The 25,464-nt window shown below is 42.9% G+C and overlaps 2 protein-coding genes across 3 annotated transcripts in view; one reads left to right on the top strand and one right to left on the bottom strand.

Annotated features, from left to right (window-relative positions):
- Positions 1-25,464, bottom strand: part of LOC120457274 — a 75,672-nt gene that overhangs the window by 34,509 nt on the left and 15,699 nt on the right. The gene's annotated exons all lie outside the window — the stretch shown is intronic.
- LOC120457262 overlaps positions 23,438-25,464 on the top strand; it is a 46,033-nt gene continuing 44,006 nt past the window's right edge. Inside the window, exons 1-3 of one of the 2 annotated variants that reach the window (XM_039644690.1) lie at positions 23,438-23,760; positions 23,988-24,329; positions 24,779-24,884. The gene's annotated coding sequence lies outside the window, so the exon portion shown is untranslated. Of the gene's footprint in view, positions 23,761-23,909; positions 24,885-25,464 lie in introns of those variants that run through there. The other variant, XM_039644680.1, reaches the window with a different exon arrangement.

The raw sequence follows: 25,464 nt of genomic DNA on the forward strand, positions 1-25,464 counted from the left end.
CTGAGCAATATCAGATAGTCGGGGAACTCGACTATAGCGTTCTCTCTTGTTTCTTTTTAAAACAAATAACATTCTTTCATAGAATAACATATATAAAATTCATTGATACAAGAGTAAAAATTTTAAAAGTAAACTAAGTTACCCCAACTTGGGATCCATTTATTTTTGTTAAGAAACAATAAGAGGTCACCTTTTTTACCAACGCCAACGTTTTGCGCTAAAATTAAGAAAATGTGGTGATAACACTATCGTCCACTATCGAAATCAAATATTCGATAGTGGTTTGAGAAGTAAATATTCAATATATCGATACAATCGTGAGTGTTCGCCCCAGCTCTACTTGGAAGGCGACGTTCTCGACGACATCCGGGAAGCAACCTTCTCATAAGCTAGAGATTTCGAGATTTCCAAAGTGAAATGTCTTGTTTTTGTAGTCAAGAATTCCAGAGTCTTGGACTGGAATGATAGGGGGCAGGCAAAAGGACAGCTCGTAAGGGAAGATCCACTTTTTTAAAACAAGAGAGGGGTTGTCTAGAGTGCGCCTTGTAAAGAAATACCTGCTTTACAATGCAATGCACAAAACGTCTTAAGATGGGCGGCAAGGAGTCCAAGGCCACCGACTATGTAGCTAATGTGATCAACACCGTGGAAATAATAATAAGCATAGCCTTAATTTTAACGCAGTGTTGTTGGTCTTTCTGGCAATTTTGAGATTAGTAAAGACCAAGCTATCAGTGCAGCGGCGTCGTGACCATCACCATATATTAGAATGGATTGTATTGTGTCGCAGTTAGCAGTTTGAAAAAGGTTATTGTCTCTGAAGCTGCCGAGTGAGATGGCACTACTTTCTCATTTTAATACGTTCGAGTTGAAGAGTGAATTGCAAGCGTCAGGAATTGGCCATCGTCACAAATTCGGGTAATAACTGCGATTGAGACCCAAGCTGAATAAAATCTTACTTAAGCTTTCGTAAAGAACACATTGCTCGATCACAAGATAAAAATGAAAAACGATAAGTAGGAAAGTGATCAATGCAGTGGCATATAATAACAACAAAAATAAGTACAAATCTTTTAAAAACAGTAAAACAGTAGTTCGTAAAGGGAAATTTAATACCAAGTGTCATTACTGTGGAAAGGAAGGTCATATTAAAAAAGATTGTTATTCCTTAAAAAAAAGCAAGCAAACACAGCAACAACCTAACCTGGCTTCGCGTATAAGTTAAATCGTTTTGAAAACAATAAATTCAGAACTGGCAAAGGAAAAGTTAAATTTATTTTCGATTCTGGTACTTCCGACCATCTCGTAAATGACGAGAAACTTTTCTTGGATTGCATCAACCTGGAGGCACAAATAAAAATTGCAGTTGCCAAACATGGCAACTTTATTTTTGCAACGAAGCGTGGAATTGTTGGACTCAACAATGGAAATCAAATCACGCTTGAAGATGTGCTCTATTGCCAGGATGTTGCAGAAGATGTTATATCTGTGAAACGACTTCAATAGGCTGGCATTACCGTTATGTTTGGCAATAACGGTGTGAAGATATTCCAAAATGGATCTGTTGTTGCTGAAAACTCAGGTACGATCAATACCCTGATTCTCAAATTTAAAGCCTATACATAAAATGTGGAAAATAAAAAGAATGAATATCGGTTATGGCATGAGAGATTAGATTGCCTTAATAAAGGCAAATTGTTAGATATTAAAATAAATAATATGTTTAGTGCTAACAATCTTCTTGATAACGTTAATGCAGTTGATGAGATTTGTGAAGCATGTATAAATGGTAAACAAGCAAGATTGCGTCTTGAAAATTATAAAAATAAACAATACATAAGTAGACCCCTGTTTGTAATACATTCTGTTGTATGTGGCCCGATATCACATGTTAAGATTGACGTATACACCGTGGTACGTACACCCTTTTTGTAAGATCTTAAGACTATGAAAATTCACAAACAGAATCTTAAGCAGGAGAAGGGGTACTATCATCAGTCAGACGGATTGCAACAAAAATATACAAGTCGACAATAACCGAGTGTCCGAGTGCAAAAAAAAAAAACCTACTCCAGTTACGGGCACAGTTCCCCGAGGGGGTATTGACTCCCAAAATAGGGGAAATTTAGAAATACGACCCCTAGGTGGGAACTAGAGGGCTGCATAACACCATTCAAACCGGCAAATGAGACATTCGTGTTGAAACGAACGAAGTGAATTCGGCGCGTTTGCAAATGAACGAAGTGAAGTCGGCAACCCGCGCCGATAAGGATAAGGATTTACAAATGAACAGTGCAGCGGCGGCGGGATCACCACCACACCCTAAAACGGATCGTATCCAGTATTCCGCAACACCAATAGCGCCTAGCGCGGGAAACGGATTTCACTCAACCGATATAAGCAGTGAATCGGGCAAAAACAATCCGTAAATGAAAACTCGCTCGCATAAGATGACAGCCGGCCAAACATTTAAACAATGAATAAGTGAACCGGTGCATTTCTTTTTATGTGACTGTCAGCAAAGACAAAAATAACAGCAGTGAGTTTTCCAAACAAGTGCTCAATTCAAGTAATCTTAAAATCGGGTAGCAGCCGAAGCGTGCCACCGAAAACATTCATACAAACATACATATATATATATATGTCGAAAAACGACCTTAGCTTAGTGTGTATTCTTTTTTTTGTTTGTGTATATCACGTTAATGTTCAGTTTACAAATTATTGGTGCACGAATGTATGGGTATATAATAAGGAATTCAGACAGAGAGTTTAATAAAAAAAGAACACGGTAAGTTTTTTATGTATTATTAACCGTTTTTATTAATTTTAATAAAGGAAAAGCTAGAGCCTTTGGATTATCACTAAGTTGGACAATGGACTTCGAAGTTCAAGGTGGATTAGCAAAGCTATCGCAATTGATAGCGTATTCACTACTGAACTACTTCAATGAGACATGTTTGCGTTTATATAGGCAGTTTGGGATAACTTAAGAGCGAAGCTTTAGAGAATTAAGTTATAAATGTCTATTCTCACGTAAAGAGAGAAGCTCCCGAAAAATACGAGTAATTGGAGAGTCCTGAGACGATTGCGTGGGTGGAAGTTTTTGTTATTTCAGTTGACTCGCCAAGTGTTGGAATGTTTAGGGGAAGGTGGCTCGCCACAGAGTCTAGACTTTGGAACATAATGCTGTGCGTAAGCAACAGCTAAGTTTAATCGAAGGGTTTTCGATCTTTGATTACATTATGTATTTACACATTAATGTGTGTGTGTGAGTTGTTAGAATAGTGTGTATGGTTGGGGAGTTGTGGGTGTAGAATGGATGTGTTACTTCCCCATCCTTAAGAAAAAAACCTGTCCTCAGGGTACAATACAGGGGTATTGGGGGTACAATATTGTCTCTTTCAGGACGTAAAATATTTTCGTTTTTAGGGTTCGATTTTTGAATTTTACAATTAACTTTTGGGGTATAGTCTTTTATTTATAGATTAAGTACAATAATGCAATTATAAAAATTATGAATAATGTTGTAAGTGTTATTATTTGGAAGACATTATTCGTCTGGTTGTGTTGTTCCATTATATTTTTTGTCTGAATGTATTACATCAAGTTTTGTTACATTATTGTTTACATAGATAGTTTGAGTACAGTCTAACATTGTGTTGCTAATTAATATTTCTTCTAATTGAATAAAACAATTAAATGCTTTTATCATTTTATTGCCTCCTATTATAGTTTAGCTATTTATACGTGAAACCGCGCGAGTCCCACGGCCACATTTCCCGCCCAACCGACCGAGGGGCGCTGCCGTGTATCGTACGGCTCGAATCGCGATAAGATAGGCGCGATATAGAAGACAGTAAAGAACGAGGAAATATATATATATACTAGTAAGATCTAAGAATTTGTTAAATACGTTAGTATTGATCGCTTGAAGAACGGCAAAGAGTCAGAATTAGAGATAATAGGATAGAATCTATTATAGTCAAAACATAATACTCTGTAGGGATCATGCAACTCATAATTAGATCTACATTGATTTAAAATTAACGGTACGTAATTTCTAGTAAATCTGCTCGGAACAGTGAAGTTTAGCCGACTAACCAAGTTGGGACTATCAACTTCACCACGAAAAAGGTTAAAAATAAAGACTGTTCCAAGCATCGTTCTACGGTTAGCTAAGGAGAGTAAGTTAATTAGCATTAGTCTACTTGAATAAGGAGGTAATCTAAGGTTTGCATCCCAAATAAGGCACGACAAAAGGTCATAACTTTACACTTAGAGCCATTTAAGTATAATACGTTTTCGCGGCACCAGGTTTGAAAGCTATCTAGATCGAATTGTAAGTCCAAATGGCGAGAAATGTCCTTATACTGGAGACATAATTTTACATCATCCGCGTACATAAGTACACGCGAATGCTTTATTATTAAGGGAAGGTCGTTAATAAATAGGTAAAAAGGAGCGGACCTAGGTGGCTCCCTTGTGGGACACCGGATGTGACTCGGAGAATACAAGAAAGAGAATTTTTAAAGAGGACCCGTTGCGTCCTGCCATTCAGATAGCTTAGAATCCAATTTAGGAGATCAACAGGGAAACCTTATAAATCAAGTTTTTTTAATAAAAGAGAATGATTAACAGACTCGAATGCTTTACTAAAATCTGTATAGATGACATCCGTTTGAAGATTATTTTTAAAGCCCTGAACTACGAAGGAGGTTAGCTCCAGAAGGGTAGTAGTTGTTGATCTGCGTTTCATGAACCCATACTGACAGGGTGATATAATTGACCTACAAAGGTGCTGCAAATGAGGAGTGATAACGTATTCAAATAGCTTCGGGATAGCAGACAATTGGGAGATGCTTCTGTAATTGCTTGCATCCGATTTGCTACCTTTTTTATGGGGAGGAATCACAAAGGACTCCTTCCATATATGGGGAACTGTAAAGATTCCAGAGATAAGTTGAACAATTTCAGTAGAGGCTTGGACAAGGCTTCCGCACAGAATCTAAGCACACAGCCAGGAATTCCGTCGGGACCTGGCGAATAAACAGGCTTAACTTGCTGAAGATCATAAAGCAGTGAGCTTTCGTTTACAGTGGGAGTAAGGCCATTCGGAATGAGGTAACGTAGAATATGTGGCTTGAAAAAACTTGGCAAATAGATCGGCTATTGCCTGATTAGATGCTACCGTAGTATTATAAAAAAATAACGAGGAAGGGTAGCTGGTTGTTTTGCGCTTAGTGTTAACGAAATTATAAAACTGTTAGGGATCCTGAGGGAACTGGAACTTACAACGGTTAAAATAATTCTTATAACTCTGAGCACTAAGCACGGTAAAATTTAACCGAGCACTTACATATTTAGAAAATATAGATTAAGAACCGGTATTTTTAAATTTTGTATAAAGTCTGGACTTAACATTTCTTAGATGTGTCGACTCTTTATTAAACCAAGGAGGTTTGTTAGAAATAGACGGATAGTACATCGGAACACAAGAGTTAAAAAATGATTTAATTGTATTATAAAAAATATTTACGGCATCGGCAGATATAAAAGGATTTTGCCTCCGAATGGATCTTCTGGTTGACTAAGAGGTGCTACTCTAGTCAGAAACACACTTTCTGGACTTGTAACAAAGCATGGATCCAACAAACGACCACGAGAATTTCGAATATAATTAACTTGCGACAACGATATATCGAGCAAGCCGTCAATAAAGTCATGCTGTGATGAAGGCAGAAGAATATTCGACTGTTTATATATTCAGGAAATTCAGAAGACGGCGGAATGTAAGAACTCGTAATATAAACATAGCTATCAGAAAATGACAGCTTTACGCATAAGAATTCTAAGTTCATCTGACGTGAGGGTAGACATAACAGCAATAGAGGGGGATGGGGCAGTGATCTGGCCACGTGAGGGAAGTTTAATAGCCACCGCCCCTTTTTTTCTATTTTTAATCTTCGCTTCGAACTCTTTCACAACCATACTATCCGGCCAAAAATCGCCAGAACATATGGTCGAGAAGAGCTCATTAGGGACAGTTATTTTGAAAGATGAGATGTCTCTAGCCTAAGAAAAGTTAAATTTTTCCACTTTTATGTTGTCGGCTTTTGTTTTGTCTTGTATATAAGACAATACATCAGATGAAGTTTGATCACGGGAAAGCCGAGAAACGAAAATTTGTTTCTTACGTGGAACCACCGAGAGGGTGGGCACTGCAGGTTGTATTTCTAAAGTGCCAACTTGTGCCGGTAGTCCGGACTCAATATTCCTTTGTATTGGTAAACTATTCGGGACGGGTGGGATCACCGGTTGAGAAACCAGAAACTGTACCAATCCCAGGCTGGACTCCCTCCGAATCTTTTTTAGCTGCCGATCTAAGCAACACTTTAGGGTTTGTTGCGATCGTCAACTGATCAGCTCTGGAGTCCTGTTGATCGCTTGCTGGAGGTTGCGGGGCATTTCCCTTAGCCAGCCTACCACCAGCGGCTTTCTTGCGCTTTGGAGTTTCCTCTAATAGCTTGAGGCTATTAAATTGTGAATCTAGCGCGGAAAGAAGATCATCAGCTCGACGAAAACTATCTCTAGCCACGCCAAAACTGCTAATCAGTCCTTTCAAGCCACCTTTAGTTTGGCGCATAAAGAGTTTCATTTCATTCGCAACCCCTAGGCAAGTATCATAACAGTATTTTAGATTACGGCCTTTTTCTAGGTCATCACTTGTTCGGCCGTTGAAGCCAGCGCACTTAGTGTGCACCAATCTATCCCATAGCCAACAGGTCATTTTTGAGTGCTCAGGCTTTATTACCTGACGGGATTTGTTATGGAAGCAGACAACATTGGATTCCATATTTAATTGGGTTAAGACCACTGTACCAAAAGACAAAATCAAAAATGTACCGCAAGAGCGCAGTTTTTAGGATTTTGTGGGGGAGAGCGGGAGAGCGGGTACACCGTGCAGTTAAGTACAAAAAAAACACCAAACAGCACAACGGACAACGCACAAAAGAGAGAGTAAGCAAAACGCAAAGACAGAAAGAGATTAGATTGTATTAATTTATTAAAATAATGCACAAATCACAAAAGATTCACACGCGAAGCGAATGGAACTTTAACTAGTACTGATTACGAAATTGAATTATTTAAGAATTTATTAAAATCCACCGCTGGATTTTGCAAAAGAAAAATAAATTCGGAGCGCAGAAAAAAAACACGACCGTTCGCTTTGAAGCTAGAAGAAGCTATACAATTTTGGTTTAGAATAGTCTTGGTAAGGTTCCAAGTTGTAATTATATTTGGCTTTACATATTTTATTTCAAAATCATAATGGGTTTTACTGTATCTACATTGTGTTGGGACCTGGTTTAGTATACCAGTTATACATTCATTTATAACCAAGCTTTGAGAACTTGCCGTATAAGTTTGATAATTGTGTGCAAAATATTTGTCATGTATTGTTTCGGTTAGTATGCTACTTTTTTCGTCTGGGTATGGTATTATTTTAAAAACTGGTGTTTTGATTATGTCTCTTGGAATATGGGATATTATCAGAATTTCCTTTGTATCAGATTTAAGCCAAGCTGAAGTTTTGATAGTAAGAAGTTTTTCAGAATTGGCGTAGATTAATGAATCGTGCTTTAAAAGATTGGGATTAAAGATACCTAAGCGTGTCAGTTGCAACCCAAGCTCTATGACTTCATTGTATTCAGTGAATTGTTGTAAGTTGAAAACAAGAGAGAACGCTATAGTCGAGTTCCTTAACTACTAGATACCCGTTACTCAGCTAGTGAAAGTCCGGCATATTGGAAAAAAATAATTGAAAACAAGAGAGAACGCTAAAGTCGAGTTCCCCGACTATCTGATACCCGTTACTCAGCTAGTAGAAGTGCGAAGGAGAGTCTTTAACAGTTTTTGCCGGTTTGTGGGCGTTAGAGTGGGCGTGGCAACATGAATCGACAAACTTGCGCTGCGTCTATGTCTCTAGAGTCTGTATGCTTAATGTCAACTTTCTAGCTTTCGTTGTTCCTGAGATTTCAGAGTTCATACGGACGGACAGACAGACGGACAGACAGAAGGACGGACATGGCCAGATTGACTCGGCTATTGATCCTGATCAAGAATATATATACTTTATATGGTCGGAAACGCTTCCTTCTGCCTGTTACATACTTTTCAACGAATCTAGAATACCCTTTTACTCTATGATAACGGGTATAATTATCAAAGCTATCATTTGTTCTCCTTCAAAGATATAATATAAATGATTAATCAATTCGATTTCTTTATTAATGACTTCTATTACGTGGTTGAGTTCGCCTAACATCGCGCTCCATCGCGATGAGGGCCCGAACATCGTCGGGGGTCCTTTAACGTGGTTCCAGATTAACTATCTAGGGTTCATATGGATGCAATACAAAAAGTTGATGTCACCGCGCCGGACCTACACATCGATTTAAAATCCCCTTTCTTCTAAGCCCCAAAATATCTGGCACTAAAAGAGACTGCCGAATCCAACGCCGATAAGTGCCCAGACATCAGAAGGGTATGTTTACAAACGCATGACGCCATCAACAACGACCGAGCGTGGAAGCTCTGGGTGCCCGCTGGATAACGACCAGAGCTAGCTTGGAGAGCACATCATGCCATGACAGCAGGACACGGTGGTTTACACAAATCCTTAGCGAAACTGCGACAGTTTTACTACTGGCCTGGGATGTCGGAACGGGCATGCCAGAGACTTTTTATAGACTGCATGGGACTAATCCCCCCATCATTTTTGTATGCCTCGACCTTTTTTTAAAATTCGTATGGTTGCACCCTATGAAACAGGCAGTAGCCACCGAAGTGGTCAAATTCCTAAAGGTAAACATTTTCCATCAGTTCGTTGTGCCAGAATACATACACTCCGACAACGAAAAACTATTTCTTTCACAAACGTTTGCTGACCTGATGAATCGTTATGGGAGTAATCATATAAGAATCATATTGGCCTGTATTCCTCGCAGGCCAATGCCGCTGAAAGGGTAAACTCATCAGTGTTACAAATGTTGCGGGATACAATTGCCACTAACCAAAAGAATTGGGATTTGCAACTCCTACCCTACGCAGTGGCTATCATGAGTCGATCGGTATGGAGCCTTTCTATGCCATGCTCGGAGTCCGAATGATCACTCACGGCTCCGCTTACCCGGTTATGAGGAGGTTAGGAGGTATACAATGCTCCGACCCCGCGATAAGCCTACCAGATAAGATGAAACTTATCCGTCAAAAAGTAGTACAGGAGCTTAACAAGACGTATGGAAGAGCGGAAAAGTCGTATAATACCCACAGCCAGTCAGCAGAAATTTTAATTGGACAAGTTGTCTACAGGAAGAACTACCGGGAAAGTAACGAGGCAGCAGGGTATATTGGTCTAAATCGCGTGCGCTGCATTGTGGCAAAGCGTTATACGAGCTGGGTAACGATCAAGGCAAAAGAGTCGGAGTCTTCCATGCAAAGGATTTATATGTCCTAAGAATTTTCAGCCGTGTCCAGAAACTCCCTATTTAATTAGCGGAGCACTGAGCATGGCTATCAGAAGCAGACATACCACGATGAGCAGCGTAACCCCCGAGGACTTGCAGACGCAGATCTAGGAGACTGCGGCGCAGTGTAAACTGGTCAGGTCCCAGCTGACGCAAATCCTTTTACAAACATACGTTCGTTAGACCGGTAAAACCCCACGATGGGTTTAATTTGTCGGGAGGAATACCTCCTGGCCTTACGAGAAAACTCCAATGATACATATTTTGAAGTAAGAAAATTAAAAACAAAAACAAAAACAAGAGAGAACGAAGAGTTCCCCGACCATCTGATACCCGTTACTCAGCTAGTGAAAGTGCGAAGGAGGCTCTTCAAAACTGACAGTTTTTTGCGGTTTGTGGGCGTTAGAGTGGGCGTGGCAAAAAGTTTTTTTGCAGATCGATAAAAATTTACATTACTACTGGGCGTGGCAGCCTTGGGCGATTTGTGGGCGTGGCAACATGGGTCAACAAACTTGCGCTGCGTCTATGTCTCTAGAGTCTGTATGTTTAATCTCACTTTTTGACTAATCTGACTTTCTAGCTGAGATCTCAACGTTCATACGGACAGTCGGACGGACATACGGACGTAGCCAGATTGTCTCGGCTATTGATCCTGATCAAGAATATATATACTTTATATGGTCGGAAACGCTTCCTTCAGCTTGTTACATACTTTTCAACAAATCTAGTATACTCTTTCACTTTATGAGTAACGGGTATAAAAAGCGATGAAGCATTTATATTATAGCATTTATCTTTACAAAGTAGCCCGGCTAGCGCAATCAGCAGAGTATGGTGGGTCGAAGCCACACGTTTATGAGCGGCTGATGAGAACAGGGAAAGAAAATCAACTGAAAATAGCGTAAGATTTTCTTTTGCGAAGTCATTCCATGCGTAAACGCATCGATCACTTCGAGCCTGTTACGTAAACCTTTTTAAAGACCATAAGACTTTCAAGACTCACATCCAGAATCTAAAGCAGGGGAAGTTACGGGCATAGTTCCCAAAATAGGGGAAATTTAGAAATATGACTCCTAGGTAATAACACTTGGCATAGAAGACCGATAGCTCAGAAAAGCTCTAAGCCGGTATAAAAGACCGTGGCCCACCGATAAAATAGTTAATACCTGGGTAAATACCCGGTAGTCAATACCCGGGAAGACTCGGATTGAAACAAAACAAACAAACTAACCGAAAGGAATACTCGAGAATCAGTAGTCGGGACTCGACTCCCGAGAGTCCTTTTATTTCGATTCAAACGAGGACTGCCTTAAAGCACTAATAACTTCGGGTAAAGGAAAAGTGCCGAGAGGTGAGAGGACTCCATCAACCCCCAGGATAACAGTGCGTAGTCTGGAAGGATCCAGAACCAACACAAGGAGCACGCTTGAAGAAAAACTACAATCCTACAGAAGTCTCAAAATGGGTGGCAAGGAATCTAAAGCCTCCGACAACGCCGCCGCCATGTGATCAACACCGTGGAAGTCGTCGACCACAAAGAGAAGATATTAGGCGGTAAGGATTTACAAATGATCAGTGCAGCGGCGACGGGATCACCACCACACCCTAAAACGGATCGTATCCAGTATTTCGCAACACCAATAGCGCCTAGCGCGGGAAACGGATTTCACTCAACCGATATAAGCAGTGAATCGGGCAAAAACAATCCGTAAATGAAAACTCGGGAAAAGAGGGCTCGAGCTAGCCACACTAGAAACTCAAGGAGATACAAATGAAGGCTCGGATCTGGTGGACACTGATACGCCTGCTACTGCATATACCCCACACCAGCTCACCGGAAGTCAAAGCCCACAACTGCAGAAAGTAATCGCAACTTTTTCGTCATGCCTGGAAAAGGGTTTAGGGAAAACAGGTCTAGAGAAGGATATAGCTTTAAGGCAACGCCATTATGCAATATCTCCCGCAAAGCAAAATCTGGTGTATGCTGAGCTGGATCGCATGTTAGGTCTGGGCGTAATCGAAGAAAGCAACAGCAGCTGGAGCTCCGCAGTGCAGAAAGGCACCAAGAATCGCCTTTGCCTAGACGCCCGAAAGGTTAACTCACGAAGACGGCATTTACAGTGCCCGGCAGGACACTATACCAATTCACCATCATGCCATTCGGCATGTGCAACGATGCACAAAGAATGTGCGGCCTAATGGATAAGGTTATTCCAGCAGCACTACGTGAGCAGGTACTTGCTTACCTCGATGACTGGTCTGGTCACCCTTCTTTGAAGAAAACCTACTAATGTTAAGTCAGGTGAGTGATTGCTTACAACGAGCAAAACTTACCACCAATGTAGACAAGAGTACAGATGATGAAAAGATACAGGCAATACAAGATTTCCATAGGCCGAGTTCCGCTAAGCAAATGCGTAGGTTTCTTGGCATGACCGGGTGGTACCGAAGATTCATTCAAAACTATGCTCAAACTGCCTCCCCTCTTCATTACTGTCTTAAGAAAGATCGTGTCAAGAAAATCGAGCTATCAGAAGCGGCCGTCCAGGCTTTTGTGTCACTGAAAACCGACATGGCAGCAGCACCTGTTCTTGTCACTCCAGATTTTAAAAAGCCATTCATCATTCAATGCGTCGCCTCTACCACTGACGTGGGAGGAGTCCTGTTTCAAAATGATGACGAAGGCGGCGAACACCCAATCGCATACAAGTCCGCAAAACTAAATAAGGCACAGAGGAATGACAGCATAGCTGAACTGGAATGCTACGCTGCAATCCTCAGCATCACAAAATTCTGGGCTTATGTGAAGGGAATGCCTTTTAAAGTAATAACTGATAATGCTGGCTTAAAATGGCTTATGGGCCAGAAAGACCTATCGGGGAGGCAAGCGCGATGGAGCCTCAAGCTGCAGGCCTTCGACTTTACTATCGAAAATCGTCGGGGGTTCCTGAACGTGGTTCCAGATGCACTATCTAGGGTTCATATGGATGCAATACAAAAAGTTGATGTCACACATCGATTTAAAATCCCCTTTCTTCTAAGCACCAAAATATCTGGCACTATAAAAGGCTGCCGAATCTAAGGAATCTAAAGCCTCCGACAACGCCGCCAATGTGATCAACACCGTGGAAGTCGTCGACCACAAAGAGAAGATATTAGGCGGTAAGGATTTACAAATGATCAGTGCAGCGGCGACGGGATCACCACCACACCCTAGAACCAGTAGCGCCTAGCGCGGGAAACGGATTTTGATCAACCGATATGAGCACTGAATCGGGCAAAAACAATCCGTAAATGAAAACTCGCTCGCCTACAACCAAGTTTAAGATGACAACCGGCCAAACATTTAAACAATGAATAAGTGAACCGGTCCATTTATTTTTATGTGACTGTCAGCAAAGACAAAAATAACAGCAGTGAGTTTTCCAAACAAGTGCTCAATTCAAGTAATCTTAAAATCGGGTAGCAGCCGAAGCGTGCCACCGAAAACATTCATACAAACATACATATATATATATATGTCGAAAAACGACCTTAGCTAGTGTGTATTCTTTTTTTTGTTTGTGTATATCACGTTAATGTTCAGTTTACAAATTATTGGTGCACGAATGTATGTGTATATAATTAAGAATTCAGACCGAGAGTTTAATAAAAAAAGAACACGGTTATTTTTTAATGTATTATTAAACGTTTTTATTAATTCCAATAAAGGAAGAGCTAGAGCCTTTGGATTATCACTAAGTTGGACAATGGACTTCGAAGTTGAAGTGGGCTTAGCAAAGCTATCGCAATTGATAGCGTATTCACTACTGCACTACTTTACTGAGACTTGTTTGCGTTTATATAGGCAGATTGGGGTAACTTAAGACCGAAGCTTAAGAGAATTAAGTTATAAATGTCTATTCTCACGTGAAGAGAGAAGCTCCGGAGGTAGGAAGGTGGGGGTTGCATCGCTGCAGCATTGGGAGGATCTGTTCCGGCTCCTTGATGTATGCCGGGATCCAGATCCTTGCACGGGGTCGGCAAGGTACGTCGGACCAGCTCAGTGCAACAAGTCCGGCGCCCTCATACACTTCCCCCAGCTCCTTTAGTGCGGCTTTGTATAGCTCCGCAGAGCGCTCGTCGTCACCGGCGATCACCATGACGCTGCATTGGAACCATCCCACATCTTTGCTGACAGGAGGGGGGCCAGGTTCTTTTGCTCGAATTTCGAAGCATTTTGTGGCTAGGGCTGCTGCCACCCACTTCCACTTATTACGTGGAAGTTTCTGGTCGTTTCTGTCGACCACGCCCAGGAGAATGAGGTGTTTTGCGATCTCCGCAAAGGATTGCCCTGGCTGTACGCGTTGTTGCTTTGCCGAGGGGTCGGAGGGAACGTCCTGGGAGCGCTCCCTCGTAGGTGGAGGTCGCTTTCTGACCTCTGTGGGATTGGGTGGCTTTGGGACTTCCTTGCCGAAGTTTGGCAATACGTATCTTGCCCATTCTACCTTCTACATTCATTCGGCAGAAGGAGCCGTTTTCGATTTCTCCTGGCTGCGTAGGATTTGCCCTGCAGATCGTTTTTCTGCGTAAGTGAATTTGACGTTATTGGTTGCTACTGAGTGCTTGCCGTCCTTGGCTGCGCCTGAAGGGGGCATCATGGCACTAAGACCTGGAGATGTTCCCATGGCGACGGCTTTGGGCGTCTTGCCGTCAGTCGCCTCAGACTTGAGGCGGGGTACACCCGAACCCGATCCAGTGGTGGAGGCCAGGGAGGTGGGCTTACTCGCCAACTTCGCTGCCTTGAAGGTTGTTCGGCCAGACTCAGTCGTCACTGCCGTTTGGTAGTCACACTATTTTAACGACATTCCAGGTTCGTTTCAAAAAAATACAAAGTAGAAGTGACAAGTGGGAAGCTGCTATTAAAACTAAATTGGATGCCCATTATTTAAATAATACCTGGAAAGTTACAGAAATACCTAAAATAAGGACAGTTAAATATAATAAACTAAGAATTCCCATTAGGTATAAAGCCAGGTTAGTCCCACGGGGATTTACTCAAAAATATCAGATAGATTACGAAGAGACTTTTGCTCCTGTAGCTAGAATTTCAAGATTCCGATCTATGTTATCATTAGCAGTCCAATATAACTTGAAAGTATATCAAATGGATGTAAAAACCGCTTTCCTACACGTTTATAGAAGGAAATATATATGAGACTTCCTCAGGGTATTCCATTTAAAGGTGGCAGTGTATGTAACTTGAATAAGGCAATATACGGTTTAAACTGTTTAAGCAAGCATTAAAAGACTGTGGGTTCTTAAACTCCTCTGTAGACCGATGTATATATATTCTAAAAAAAGATGACATCAGAGAAAACATTTTTGTGCTTTTATATGTTGATCACGTTGTGAATGACGGCATTTTATTGGTACTAGGATGGAAATGATGGAAACGAACTGATTTTGTTTATCTGCTCGCTACGGAATACGTGCGGCTAGCTCAGTAGGGTTTTTAGGCGTTCGTCCCACCAAATTTATAGAATAACGTGATCACCCGGTTCTTGGATCTTTATCTGTGCTTGGACTTACAAAGAAAATCGGATTATCCGGCCTTTGTGCTGGATGGATTGTCCACCGGCCTCGTTCCGCTGTCTCGCCGCTCTTATCGTCCTGAGTGTGGCGGACTTTCCTTGTTGTGCGCTCGTCACTTGGGCTGAGAGTTGTTGTCTTACGCAGACTCACGGCAGCTAACGGCTGTGATCCCCAAGGAACAGCAACACGTCAACCCCACGTCTGGTTCGGTCTGGTGGCGCCGGTATCACGTCTGTTTGGACACACCTAGGCGATCGCCCGGTTCAATTTGCGGTCTCCTACAGAGTTCTTCGGGTCTACACCACAATCCCTGCCGCGTATCATGTGCCCTCCTTGGTTTGCCCTCGCCTGTTGGGCGCTTCTGTACTACTCGTGCTTCGTCGTACTGGACCTCAGCTACCTGCGTCTCAATTCGGAGACCTTCTCGTCCCGAACGTCTTGACGTAGCGATCTTGCTCCTTGTTGACTTGTACACTGTCTGTCCCGCTTTCAGCGTTCGGCCTGTTTATATAGGCCTCCTCTATCGGTTCATCCCTTTGGTCTCCAGTCTCCGGATCCAAAGTCCACGATTTAACTGTTGGCCCGGTCCAAAGTTCGATTTGTTCCGTTTTTTTGCCTTTGCACCTGCTGACTCTCCAAACTCTCTTTTCAATAAATCCGGAGTCTCCACCCTCTCACTCTCCATTTCCAGAGTCTCAAAACTCTCTGCTATCAGATCTCCAAACTCTCTTTTTCCAGCCCAGAGTCTCCAAACTCTCTTTCTCCGGGCTTCGCACTGCCGTTACTACGCGTTGCCTTGTTGCGTAACTGGCAACGGCAGGCCCTGTTGCCATCTCCCCCTTTCTTCGGGAAAATTTTGAATCCGGCCTTGCAGTTACCGCGGAACACTCCTGAGATCTCGTTGACGCTCCCAGCTCCATCTCGAGTTCCACCGTGCCGATCTCCTTCCAGTACGTTCCTCGTTCCTTTTTTTTCAAATTTGTCGCCCATTCGAATTTCCGTGGCGCTACTACGTCCACCACTCTTCCTTCCGCATTCCGCGTTTTCGTCTTCTCGCCATCTGGTCACACTACTGGCCGTCGATCGATTGTTTCCGATAACTTTTGTTGGCGCGGCGTTGCCACTCAATGACCATAGTGTTTCCATAGTATGACCCGTCATGTGCTGCTTTTTCCGATGTTTCTGCCCATCGATTGACACTATCGAGTGCCGATCGACCGCCTTGTGATCGAGGCGCCCCCTTCCCTAAGCTTTGATGACTATAAACAAAATTTTGGCGGTAAGTTGGAATATAAACAAAACGTTTCATTCTTGTAATCCTCGACTTTTTTCCCTGGAAAATTATTTGGCATGCTTTGCGGTACTGCTGTACCGCCCCTCCCCTTTCCTCGGGAGTATGTCGGTCCGGTGGTTGTTGAGGCAGGATTCTGGTTCGCTCGTGGTCCGTTTCGTTGACTCTCGCCTTGGCCTGACGCTAGAACGGTTGCTGGATGCGTAATCTGCACCCGTTGACTCTCGCCCTGGCCTGTCGCTAGAACGGTTGCCGAGCCTAGTCCGTTCTCAGGTGCTGTTACTCTCAACTTCCCGTCGTTTGTGCCTTACTCTTCCCTGGTGGTAGTTGTCGCGGCAATACTCTGGTTCGCTCGCGGTCCGCAGCCGTTGACTCTCGCCTTGGCCTGACGCTGTAATGGTTGTCGGACTCGCGGTCTGCATCCGTTGACTCTCGCCTCTGCCGAACCCAGTCCGATCTCAGGTGTTGTCGTTCTCCTGCACGCCTTCCCTGCTTCCATCCGATGGATCCGACTCCACGTTCTTGTCACCATTCTCCTCCTGATCCTGCTGTTTTAGGTCGCTGACATGTACCGTGCGTTCCTTTTTGTTCTTCCGGTGGCGAATCTTATATATCACTGGCGATATGAAATCCACAATTTGGTACGGTCCATCGAACCTCGGAGCTAGTTTGGCCGCAAACCCTTCAGCCGCTTTTGACAAATGGTGCTCCTTGGCCCACACCACTTCACCAACCCTTGGCTTCCACTGCCTTCTCCGCAGATTGTAATGCCTTGCTTGGTCCTGGGACACCCTCTCTAGGTTCCTCCGCACAATCTCGAAGACCTCTCTCATCTTCTCAGCGTTTCCTTCCGGTGACTCTGGTTGCCTTCCCGTACCTAGCGTTTCTCTATCACAGAATGCGTTCGGTAGTCTTGGCTTGCGGCTCTGTTTCAAAAATGCCGGTGAGTAGCCTGTGGAATCTGAAACACTGGAATTCACAGCCAGCATGATTTCGGGCCATCTTTCATCCCAATTCCTCTGGCTCTGTCCGGCAAACTGCGCTATCATAGTCTTCACAGTGCGGTTGGTTCTCTCCGTCGGATTCTCCTGTGGGGTATACGGCGCCGTAAACTGCTGCTTTATCCCCATATCGTTGAGGAACTTCTTAAAAGCCCGGCTCGTGAACTGCACGCCGTTGTCCATGATCACCACCTTTGGTACTCCAAATCGCAAAGGCACCAACTCCGTCCACTTCGAAAACCTGTCGATCAGCACCAACAACAACTGTTTCCATGCTTCGATCTTGATAGTGGTCCGACGAAATCGGCGCACACTGTCGCACAGGGCTCTTCCGCGATCTGTGTCAACATCTTTCCCGCCGCCTGCCGCTGATTCGGTTTGAACCTTGCAAGACTGTTTCTCTCAGCTGCCGCGGAACACATAGCTTCCAGGTCACTTCATCTTCGTTCCCTGCTCTATGCGAAATCTGCCTGTAAAGGGTGCTGCCCTCCCACACGTAGTCTGGGAACTTTTGAGGCTGTGCTTTTATCTTTTCTCGCATTTTCTTGATCCAGCCGCAATCTGATTCGGCCTTCTTGTCCTGTGTTCTTCTCAGCATTTCGGGTTCTGCTGAGACCGACTCTGGCAGTGGCTGCCTCGACAACGCATCTGTTACCACGTTCAACTGGCCTTTCCTGTATGCTACCTCGAAGTCGTACTGCTGCAGCTCCAACGCCCATTCGCCAATTCTTCCCGAAGGGCTTTCTATGCTGTTCAGCCACTTCAGCCACATCACTACCTTAAAGTGGTAGCCCTCAAGGCCGTATTAGCTTCCGAATAGCCCACACAATTGCCAAGCACTCCTTCTGTGTTGTCGAGTAGTTCTTCTCGGCTCCGTTTAGGGTCCGGCTGGAGTATGAAATGACCCTTTCGCCATCTTCTGTGTCCTGTGTGAGGATTGCGCCAATCCCGTAGTCACTGGCGTCCGTTTGCAGGATGAACATTTTCCCGAAGTCGAGGCACGCCAAGACTGGGTCGGTATTCAATCTGGCTTTTACCTCCTAGAAGGCTTGCTGGTGGTCCTGTGACCATGACCACTTCGTACCCTTGCGGAGGATGTCGTTGAGTGGCCTCACAATGCGCGCGAAGTCAGGCACGAAACGTCGGTACCAAGATGCGACTCCAAGGTATTGCCTCAGCTCGCGGACCGATGACGGTGGTTCTAGCTGGGCTATGGCTGCTACCTTTTCTGGGTCCGTGCCTATACCTTGGCTTGTGACGCGGTGCCCTAGGTACAGTAGTTCTTGCTAAAAGAATTGACAATTTTCTTGGTTTATTCTTAGATTTGCGTTCTTCAAGCGGACCACTTCCCGGAGGTTTCTTCCTCTAGGGTGCGGCCAATCACGATGATGTCATCTTGATACGCATAGGCATGTGGCGACATTTCTAGCCCAATCACCTCAGTGCCCGTTGAAATGTGGCCGACGCGGAGTGTAATCCAAACGGCATCACTCTTCATTGAAAAAGCCCTTTCCCTGGGACCGTGAAAGCTTCCTTGGTCGAGGATGTAGTTTATGCGTGGCATCGGGTAGGCATCCTATATGGATGTTGCGTTTATCTGCCTGAAGGCCACGCATAGTCTCCATTTGCCCGTTTTTTTCTTAACCATGACATGGGTAAGCAGTACGGGCTCCTTGAATGTAATATCAGTCCCATTTCCACTTTTGCATTAATCTCCCCTTGGTTCTTTGGCTTCTTGGGGTAGTATCTCTGCTTAATCGGTTTGTCATCCTTCATGGTTATCGTGTGTTCGGCTATATTTGACGTTCTGGTCATAGAGTGAAATTCCGCGAGCTCTGTTTTCAGAAATGTATCCATGTAGACCTCTTCGCCGTTCTTTTAGACTACTGCGTCCGACAGCTTCTCCTCGAGCTACCCATTGTGTCTGCCTCTGCCTAGTATCCGAATTTCATGTCCGGCGCACCTGATCTTGGCCCCGACAAGGTCATTTTCAGGCCGTTACAATTATTAGAAACAAAATTACACAACAAAGTGCTTAATTTTAAAGCCATTATGGCTACATTAAACTACTCCTACGCAGATAAAACATCCTTGCGCCTTTTACGACAGGGACTTGAACAGGTCCGTCAAGGCGACCAAACCCTAATGTAGTACGGAGGTTAGGGCTGATGCCCTACACGTATTTATTTCCGGTCTAAAAAATACCGCGCGCTAGAAAAAACAAGGCAAAAGTCCTAATGCCGAACGCGGCCCAAAAAAAACCCCCAATTTTTCAAAAAGCAAACAAGAATCAAAATACCGATTCATGACTGGGTCACTACGACTACCAAAAAAACTACGACTACCCAAAAAAAATAAATCCCCAGAACCAATGGAGATAGATCCATCGTCTTCAAAGTTTGGACATCCCTCGAACTTTAGGAAGGGAACTAATAAACATGCCCCTGAAAGACCAAACTCCTGTGAGAGAAATTCTGGCCAAATGCGGCAGAGGGTTTTCAATGTTGAGCAAGCCGCCAATGCGGAAGAAGAAAACAAGGCCGCCGCCGCTCTTAATGCGATAGAGGACAACAGTGACTCAGTGGACTCCAACGACCTTGTACATTTTTTTAGAGGAAGGTACCGCTTGCCCTTTATTGAACAAAGCCTGGCGGGGAGAGTTTTTAAAATTTTCATAGATACTGGAAAAACTATGTAAAGCCCCTAACGGAGCTGAAAAACATAACTGTTGTTGACTCCCCATTCACTGTTAGTTTTATTCACGGCTCCAGTAAAGTAAAAGAAAAGTGCTTAAATCACATATTTGGCCTAACGGCCCATTCTTTATTTGATACCATTAGTTTGATGCCATAATTGGTTTGACTTGCTACTTGCATACCAAATTGCGGACAGCAAAAAAACCACGAATTCAATACTCTGAACTTCACAAATATCGATGACTAGAAGTTCCAAGTTAGGTGAAAGCTGAATTCACTAAAATGATCCTTAAGAGGAAACAAGTGTTTTCGCACTCTAGCAAGACGCTTCCATATAACACCTCGATCATTGCCACAATTCGTACGGAGACTAACGAGCCCGTATATTCCAAGCTATATCCTTACCCCATGGGAGCAGCGGATTTTGTAAACACAGAAATCAAACAACTGTTAAAGGATGGTATTATCCGGCCTTCCAGGTCGTCTTTCAACAACCCAACATGGGTTGTTGACAAAAAAGGAACTGATGCCGACGGAAACAGAAAAAAACGACTGGTGATCGATTTCAGGAAACTGAATGAACGAACCATCGCCAATCGGTACCCTATGCCAAGTATTCCTATGATTTAGCTAACTTAGGAAAGGAACAATTTTTTACTAGACTTAAAATCGGGGATCCACCAGATTTATCTGGCCGAAAAAACTGCCTTCTCCGTAAACGGAGGAAAGTATGATGTCTGCCGTCTACCTTTTGGACTAAAGAATGCAGGAAGTATATTCCAAAGGGCGATTGACGCTGCGGTACGCGAACAAATCGAAAGAAAGTGTTGGCACTGTTAATAAACACATGTAAAAAAAGGTCGCTATTGAATTTAATGAGACCCAAAGCAGAGCGTTCGAGCGCCTGCGAGACATTTTATCATCGGAAGATGTAATACTAACATTGCCAGACTTTAAACACCCTTTTGACTTGACTACCGATGCTTCAGCAAGCGTTATCGGTGCGGAATTGTCCCAAAAGGGACGACCAATCACTATGATGTCTCGCATATTAAAAGACTGCGAGGTTAATTACGCAACAAACGAAAGGTAGTTATTAGCAATCGTCTGAGCTATTGGGAAATTGCAAAATTACCTATACGGCACCAGAGAAATCCGGATTTTTACGGACCATCAGCCACTCACCTTCGCTGTGTCCGAGAGGAATACAAATGCTAAAATAAACCGATGGAAAGCATTCATCGAAGAACACAACGTTAAAGTGTTCTATAAGCCTGGAAAAGAAAATTTTGTAGCCGACGCTTTGTCCCGACAGAAAATTAATGCTTTGCTAAACCCTGAAGCAGCCACTGTGCACAGTGAACTGTCGCTGTCCTACTGGTAAAGGAATCAAATAATACTGGAAGAAGCAAGCCAGCCCTCACGGCAACGTTTTATAGTTTTCGGTACCAAAAACCGACACATTCTCCAATTTGATAATAAGGCCTCCCTGTTCGGACTGCTTAAAGAAGTTGTAAACATAGATGTTGTCAACGCTATTTACTGCAACCTCCCCACACTAGCATACATCCAGCATGCCTTTGTAATGGAATTCCCAGCAACCAGAGATCATTACACCAGACTCGTACATAGCTACATGCCAGCATAAATCATTTCGAAAAAAGTGAGAACTGTCCGAGGTGTAAACTAAACTGTAGACCTCCAATCGGACAAACCGAAAGGGTAGGACGAGAAACTCGTAGCAAATTAAAGAATTTTCCAGCCACTACGGTAGACGGGGGATCTTCACGTGGATCAGCACGTGGATCTAACATCAATGAGGCCAGTTCAAGCACAATAAACGCAAATGCAACTAGAGAGAACGCTATAGTCGAGTTCCCCGACTATCTGATACCCGTTACTCAGCTGGTTGAAGTGCAAAGAAGAAAATTTCCACACTGACAGTTTTTGACGGTTTATGGTCGTTAGAGTGGGCTCGGTAAAAAGATTTTTGGCAAATCGAGAGAAAATTTACAAGACTTACAAAAATGTGAAAAATATACATCTGTTCACAGATGCTAATGAACAAAGAGAAATTAATATGTGCGAGCAACCGCGCCCACAGGGCTGCCCAGGAAAATGTTAAAGAAGTTTTCCAGAATTACTATTTTCCAAATATGTCTAAACTCGCCAACGAAGTAGTTATAAACTGCAAGACATGCACCAACGCCAAGTACAACATACACCCCAAGAAGCAGGAATTGGGTGTCACGCCAATCCTCTCATATGCGGGCGAAATGCTGCATAAAGACATATAGACATCTACTCCACGGAAAGAAATTATGTTTAACCTGTGTGGACAAGTTTTCAAAGTTCACCGTGGTATAGCCATTAACATCTAGGGCCATAGTTGACGTACGCAGCTACACAATTGGTACATTTTTTCCCAAATACCAAAACAATATACTGAGATAATGAGTCATCCTTCAATTCGGAGACCGTAACTTCCTTATTGAAAAACCAATATGACATTGACATCGGTTATGCCTCCCCTTTACACAGTAGCTCCAACGGGCAAGTGGAGCGGTTCCACAGCACCCTAACGGATATAGCTAGGTGCATTAAAATTGACAAAAAGGTTGACGACACCGTCCAGCTCACCATGAGAGCCACGGTAAAGTATAATAAGACATTACACTCAGTCACAAATGTACAACCCAAATATGCCTTACACTCAGCCAACGACGCTCAGAGACTGGCAATTAGAAACAGCATCGCATATGCGAAAATTGTTAAATGTCGATACTGACCATATAAAAAGTTTATTGTCCGTGTTAAAAGTTCATAATAGGATCGCTAGGAGCTTAAACTTTCTAGGCACCGCACTTGAGGTAATAACGGCACACTTGCTGCTTCCGAATGTTAAAAATGTCGGAATCCCAGTTAGTAGAGTCGAATAATAGACAGGTAGTCATTAACACACAAACCCAAAATGAAATTAATAAATAAACAGAGGCAGTTAACAAAATTATTCAATCAAAACAAAATAATGTGGTTGACACTCCTCACTTGTATGAGATACTGTTGGGTAGAAATGTAATGTTAACCGAAATTAATACCGTCACACTGGCTTAAGCCAATATCATAAACCCTGCTATTTTTAACCATGAAGATTTGAAGTCTTTACTCATTAATCACCCCACAGAAATCCGTGTTATACCCCAATTAGAGACATCTATTATTAGAGTCTTCCATTCCGATAGTACTATTCATGTGATATTTTCATATCCCAATATTAAAGCCTCTTGTAGAAAGGTCACAATTATCCCTGTATCACACCAACACATGATTCTGCAACTAACGGAGAACATATTAGCGGTATTCAACAACGACGTCCTGCAGTAGGCTGTCACTGATTGCGTACTAACAACTTACGCAACGTACTGTAAGCAAGTAAACCACGATACTTGCGCTCAAGACCATCATCGGCCACGATCCAAGACTAAGCATGCCACTTCTCCAAAGGATTGATAACGAAAACTTGGAAGTCAAGGACTTAAGGAGGAAGTGAAAGCGGCTGGAACTACCGACATCTGGTTCGCGGTTGGCGTGGGATCCAGCGTCCTCATTATGCTCAATTCAGCATAAACGCCATTAGGGGTTGTGACTGATTCCCATTGGCTGCCGGTATGGTGAGATATAAGCATATCTTTGCTAGTGTCAACACATTTCTGGATGAGCGGTCGACTTGCCGGCCGCGGTTAGCTCTAGTGCAGTTAGATAAGTTTTAGTTTTGCTTTGACCACTGATTCAATAATGAGCACAATCGAAACTTCGACAAATTGCCGTATATCTTCTTATCACGCTATCTGAGTCTCTCGGCCAGAAGCTTTTATAATCATCGTAATTCTACATTTAGAATTACAACCTGCAATCCCGTGCAAAGACAGTAGCGTGGGAAACCATAACTCCCGTATAATCGCCAGGATCCAGGATCGTACTAAGAACATTATATATATATATATATCGAAATATATATTTATATATATATATATTGTTCATGCCGAACAGCTGAGACCGGTACCCCGCCAGCAGAGCATCGCTGTTGGCGGAGCCGCCATATTCATGTTGGAAAATCACTCGAAAATAAACCCCGACCAGAGAAGGACGAAATCCAACACCTTTTTTGTTTCATTTTCTTAAATTCTGGGTCTACATTTTGGTTCTTCGCCCGAGATCATCCAGCGCTTTGCCGAGATAAGTACGGTGCCAAAATCCCCACCATATATGTATATACATACGCATATATATTGCTGCGATCAAAATCCGCTCACTATCAACTAGTGGCCACCTGCGCAATAATATATGTTAGTGTGTATATGCTGTATGCATCCTTTCCCATTTATGTTTCATCCAACCATCAACCAATCATCAACTTTTAAATAAAAACACAATTCGCCACCGAAACTTTCACATACACATAAACATACAGACATTCCATGTATGTTGGCCGATCGATGAACATACATATGTCCATTGCATCTGCATACATTGCGTACATGGCACATACGCAACGTCGTACATCGGCATGGTCATAGGGTGTTTCATTAATCGCCAAAACATCCAAAAACATTCAAACAGACATTAATATCATCGAACATATGTACATACATATATTAATGTTATTGTTTATTTTCACATACACGAAAGCTTCCACACACACGACAAGCACAGACGATTTGTTGGACCGGCAGATAAGAACCTGCTGCAGCCAACACTAGCGACGAACACATCCACAAACACAACCTCCAGCGCAGTAAGAAAAAAAAAAGAGAATAACAAACAAACAAATTTAAAAGCAACCAATGGCGCTAATATTTACATATTGCGTACATATATATATGTACCAGCATATGTAAGTATGTGTCAAGGTAGCCACTCTAGGGCCATATACGGCATATTCCAATAAGGGACCGTTCACACTGGCACTACCTATTTTTTTCTAGTTTCCAATAGAAAGTGTCAATGTGTGTTTTATTTTTTGATTCTTGAATACTTTTTTTTTGAACTCCGTTCTTGATTTTATTCTGATTCGCATATATCGTCTCAATAATTGGACAAATATCCACGCTTATCCAGCGTCCCACATCGACAATCATAGTCCAGCGTGATTCAGCGCCCTCATACCCTTTTTTTCTCAATCGATAACAACATTTATTTCGATTATTGTGTATTCCGCGCTTAATCCATCCACCCCAGGTTTTATATTAAACGATAACATAATTTGTTACGATTACCTTTTTTTTTTCAAGCGTAACCCGGCGCCCCTTGCCTTTGTCTAAATTGATTAATTCCGATTATTCATTTTTTTTTTATTTTGTCTCTCACTCAATACA

This window comes from Drosophila santomea, chromosome 2L, assembly GCF_016746245.2.
Source record: "Drosophila santomea strain STO CAGO 1482 chromosome 2L, Prin_Dsan_1.1, whole genome shotgun sequence".
Lineage (NCBI taxonomy): Eukaryota > Metazoa > Arthropoda > Insecta > Diptera > Drosophilidae > Drosophila > Drosophila santomea.